Here is a 6,000-nt window from a genome sequence, read left to right as displayed (position 1 = left end):
AACTTTGAAGATAATCTATTACAATTAATAGTGGACTGTACAAAATTCCAGTTTTTAAAACAATTATGGACAACTATTGGAACCTGTCAAGCAGCTTATGTTTTGGTCTACATCAGAAGAGAACTAGTTTGTTACTATAAAGACTGTTCATATAGTTTTCCAAGTTAAAGAGACATATATAGTGAAATTTATTTTTTGAGTGTGGTATAGATGAATATGATAAGTTAAGATTTAAACTGATTGTTAAAGTTAAGTGGTCTTTTTAACGCTTTATGATCAGTAATAACTTTACATATTATTTTTAGATTTTAAATGTTTATTTGGCGCTAAGTCTTAAGTACAAATAACAATGTAATGGTTCATTACCTTAAGTCTATGAATAATCTTATTCTGTAATAAGGCTCTCTGATTAGGGTTATATACTATGTGTAAGTGTAAGGGTTAGGACTTACAGTTTGCATTTGATGAGTATGTTTAAGTATAAGGATTGTGAATTAGACATTTGCTGAGCTGAGCAAGTTTCACAGTCTATGTGAATGGTGGATAGATGTGATGTATATATATTCTATCGATGAGGAGAGAGACTCGAGTGAGATAAAGGACAAAATAACAATGGACGAATCTATCAAGTTTTAGATTTTAAAATATGACTGTATATACAGTTTGAATACTTTTAAATAAGTGTGGTGGCGGTGTATATAAGTGTATAAAGAAGATGTTTTAATCCAATAGTGAAAATAAGGGATTCTACACTTCAAGAGGATATTCCGACTGAAGTGGTTCATCTGATAAAGGTGGAAAGTACAGAATAGGTAACAGGTAAGGTAAATGTAACGGGTCTCTGATTGGCTGACATTATTTTGTTATCAGCCCATAGATAAAAGTTAGTCATGTGACTGTATCGTCATCAACGTTTTTTCATGGTTTGCCAAGGTTTAAATTGGAAGTTATAATTAAATTATAAGAAATGACTAATATTTTTTTCTGTCTATTTGCAATAACATAAAAAAATGTGGTGCATGCACACTGTTAAAAAAACCTGCTACCTGCGTTATTCAGTATGCACCAAATTTTTTATGTTATTTCTTCATAGACAGAAAAAATATTACAGTCATTTCTTTAATAAATAATAATATTATCGATACAGAGAGGAAATAAGGGCGCGCTTAAAATCTATTTTGAAATTTGGTATCGTCTTTATCATGCAGTATCTATCCTGACATAGAAATATTATTGGTTTACAATGAGGCCATACATGTATATATTTACATGATAAAGTATATATGTTCAGTTTTGGTTGATGCGGTCAAATAATGTTGTTATTAAAACAACTCAGTCTGATATATCGAAACTACTGAAATTTGTTAGCAATTCAATATCTTGAATATAAAGAGGACAAACTGTCATTTGAATTATACTATCCATCGTGATTGGTTGTTGTCTGCTCTTTGGTCGGGTTGTTGTCGCTTTGACACCTTTCGCCATTTCCTTTCTCAATTTTATAAGTGATTTACAATGCAGCTATATAATTATCTATATATTAAGATTTACATAATCATGATAATAAAGTGTAAATATGGTCAGTTTTGGTTGCTGCAGACACACAATTGTGTTATACCAGTCTGTCTTCGGTATGAAAACTACTGAAATTTGTTTATGATGCAATATTTTTATTAAAAAGAGGACACGCTGACACTGTTAATTAATGCAAAAGAAATAAGTGTTCCAATATTTCTATCATTTGTATTATACAATCAATTCTTATATAACAATATAACAGATTTACTATGCAACTAAAAGAGTTAACAGTACATAAAAAAGAGCAAATATGGTCAGTTTTGGCTGATGTAGTCATATATGGTCAGTTTTGGTTGATGCTGTCAAATATGGTCAGGTTTGATTGATGCAGACAAATAATTTCAGATATGAAATCTAACGATGTTTGTTTCTGATGCTATATTTTGAATAAAAGTAGGAAATACTGGCACTCTCAATCGATGAATTTTTTTTTTTGTGGTCTTTAATTTCCAATATTGCAGCTATTTATATACTACAGTCCCTCTTGACCTAAAATTATAACTGAAGTACTGTGCAGCTATATAGACTTGCATAAAAAAAGCAGATATGGTCAGTTTTAGTTGATGCGGTCAGTAGATTTTATTACACAACTCAGTCTAAAGTATGAAAACTACTGATATTTGTTTACGATTAAATACTTTGAATAAAAAGAGGACATGCTGGCACTATAAATTCATGCGAACAAAGTTTTGAGGTCATTGTTTTCCAATATTGCTGTAACTTGTATATTCCAGTCCCTCTTCATGCTCTTGACCTAAAATTATATCTGAATTACTGTGCAGCTATATAGATTTGCAGAAAAAAAGAGCAAATAAGGTCAGTTTAGATTGATGTGGTCAAAAGATTTTATTACATGACTCAGTCTGAAGTATGAAAACTACTGATATTTGTTTACGATTCAATACTTTGAATAAAAAGAGGACATGCTGGCACTTTAAATTCATGCGAACAAAATTTTGAGGTCATTGTTTTCCAATATTGCTGTAACTTGTATATTACAGTTCCTCTTGACCTAAAATTATAACTGAATTACTGTGCAGCTATATAGCTTTGCAGAAAGAAAGAGCAAATAAGGTCAGTTTATATATAAAAAAGAAGATGTGGTATGATTGCCAATGAGACAACTATCCACAAAAGACCAAAATGACACAAACATTAACAACTATAGGTCACTGTACGGCCTTCAACAATGAGCAGAGCCCATACCGCATAGTCAGCTTAGATTGATGCGGTCAAAAGATTTTATAACCCGATTCAGTCTGAAGTATGAAAACTACTGATATTTGTTTACGATTCAATACTTTGAATAAAAAGAGGACATGCTGGCACTTTAAATTCATGCGAACAAAATTTTGAGGTCATTGTTTTCCAATATTGCTGTAACTTGTATATTACAGTCCCTCTTGACCTAAAATTATAACTGAATTACTGTGCAGCTATATAGCTTTGCAGAAAGAAAGAGCAAATAAGGTCAGTTTATATATAAAAAAGAAGATGTGGTATGATTGCCAATGAGACAACTATCCACAAAAGACCAAAATGACACAAACATTAACAACTATAGGTCACTGTACGGCCTTCAACAATGAGCAGAGCCCATACCGCATAGTCAGCTTAGATTGATGCGGTCAAAAGATTTTATAACCCGATTCAGTCTGAAGTATGAAAACTACTGATATTTGTTAACGATTCAATACTTTGAATAAAAAGAGGACATGCTGGCACTTTAAATTCATGCGAACAAAATTTTGAGGTCATTTTTTTCCAATATTGCTGTAACTTGTATATAACAGTCCCTCTTGACCTAAAATTATAACTGAATTACTGTGCAGCTATGTAGATTTGCAGATAGAAAGAGCAAATAAGGTCAGTTTAGATTGATGCGGTCAAAAGATTTTTGTATAACAGGTCCGTCCGAGGTATGAAAACTACTCGTAAACAGATATCACATTTGTTTAAGATTCATTATTTTAAATTAAAAGATGACATGCTAGTATTATAAATTGATTGCAAATAAAATTTTGAAATCATTTAATGTTTGCCAATATAATTAGTATCCTTGCCTAAAAATAAACTGGATTCCTGCAGTGTGCAGCTAAATGTATATAGATTTATATGAAGAAATCAAATATGGTCAGTTTAAGTTTATAGTGGATCGATGGCAGATCCAGAGGGGGCGACCCCTTTTTTTGACGATCAATGCATTTGAATGAGGACATATAGTTGGACCCCCCTTTTTTCCTGGGTTGGGACCCCCAACCCCCACCCCCTTTTAAAACTGCTGGATCCGCCGGACCAACGTATTACATTATAGATGGTCAGATAATTTTGTTATTAAAAACGAGCCATCCTGACTCCCGGAATGACAAATGTAAAACAATTGAAATAACAATGCGCCCCCCCCTCCATATTAACGGCCTAATTTATCTTCAAAAAAATGAAAGAAAAACAAATAATTTATGTAATACATCAACAAAAGAAAATCACTGAATAACAGGCTCCTGACTTGGAACAGTCACATACATGCAGAATATGGCGGCTTAAACATGTTCTCTTGCCGACGAAAAATTTGAAATAAAACTGGCAAAATAGCAAAACTTTTTATAATATTAATCGCTATTTTGTCGAAGCCTTTATATTTAGTCAAAGATTTCTTAAAAATTATAAATCAATTCTAGCCGTAGAATTTATAAATCAATTTTAGCAGTAGGATTTATAAATCAATTCTAGACGTAGAATTTATAAATCAATTCTAGCCGTAGAATTTTTAAATCAATTCTAGCCGTAGAATTTATAAATCAATTCTAGCCGTAGAATTTGTAATCAATTCTAACCGCAGAACTGTTCTAGAAGTAGAACTGACCAATTATATTTGGTCAGTTCTAGGTAGAACTGTCAGGATCAGTTCTAGGGTAGAACTGTCAGGATCAGTTCTAGGTAGAACTGTCCAAATCAGTTCTAGCTAGAACTGACCAAGTCAGTTCTAGCTAGAACAGTTCTAACATAGAACTGACTAAAAGGTGTCAGGCTGACAGTTCTACGTACTGTTCTAGAACAGTTCTCCTGACAGATTCTGACAGATTTAATGAGAGGTTAGAACTGATCTCCACTATAGGTGACCTGCAAACTTTGTCTCATGACAGCATAGTAAAACTTGCTTACGCTCAGACATTGGAATTACCGCTTGTAATTTCACAACGTTCAGTTCACGGTCCATGTGGCGTCTAACTTCTACATCACGATGGACTTCTAAACAACCAAACTGACATCATAATGACCTTAGAGAATACCCCTTACTTGATACCTCATTATACTGTGGCCTTTGACCCTCTGTCAACCACCGCTTAACAAGTTTAAGGTCCGAGTCATTTGATTGTAACTCTATTAAAGTCAAGTCTTTACCTATGTCTGGCATCTTACTCGTAACTATATTCACCTGACTTTGTTCTCTCCTAGAACAATCACCGACCGTTTTTGACTGTGTGTCTGATGTTAACCGACATTGTGTTCTCTGAACATCAGCATTTCTAATTTGGATACCTTGAGAAAGTAAAGGGACCTTGAAAATATCGATGTGTAAAATGCTAGCTGACACGTCAATCAGACACTTATTTTTCTTCATAAAGTCCAAACCGAGAATACCATCGACTAGTAAGTCAGTTACAACAGCCTCTGAAATAAACTTCTGTTTACCAAAATCAATTTTAAAACTACCTTTACCTAGTTGACTTAGATACTTGTCACTGACGGACTTTATCTGTGACCTAGTTTCACTTAAATGTGGTCTACACAAGTCCGGAATTAAATCATACACTCTTGTAGAAACTAACGTTAGTGTAGCTCCAGTATCCACCACAAACTTGGCTGGTACATCTTGAATGTTTAACTCGACAAATATTCCTGCATCCGCTGATGCTGAAAAAACAGCGCCTTTGTCATTATTTGAAGACGTAAGTACAGACTTTAGTGTTTTAACCGTACCGTCCGTAATAAAATCATTCGTATTTGTTCCCTCCGTACTTGGTATCTGAATATTATGGAGACAATCTGTCGCGAAATGTCCTATTTCTCCACAATTAAAACAAGGGCCACCCCTTTTCCCTTTACTGTGTGTGTTATCTATCTTCCCCCGTTGGAACTTTCTTTGGGACTTTAAATTTTTAATATCATTTGTTATGGCCAGTAAACTATTCTCAATCGTCTGCATTCACATGGCAATTTGTCCCATAGAAACAGCCGTGTCAGGACTATCAGGTGTTTCTGTCCGTTCGTCACTAGTAGTCTGTCGTAAATGACCCATACTGTTCAGTGTTTTGCTTTCAGCCGTGTTATAAGCTTCAAGCTCAACTGCCAACCGTATAGCATCGTTAACACCTTTTGGACGGGACTGTTTAATTCTCAGTCTCATTTCGGAGTCTACAA

This window comes from Mytilus trossulus, chromosome 8 (genome assembly GCF_036588685.1).
Source record: "Mytilus trossulus isolate FHL-02 chromosome 8, PNRI_Mtr1.1.1.hap1, whole genome shotgun sequence".
NCBI lineage: Eukaryota > Metazoa > Mollusca > Bivalvia > Mytilida > Mytilidae > Mytilus > Mytilus trossulus.
Note: the sequence above shows the minus strand (reverse complement) of the source record.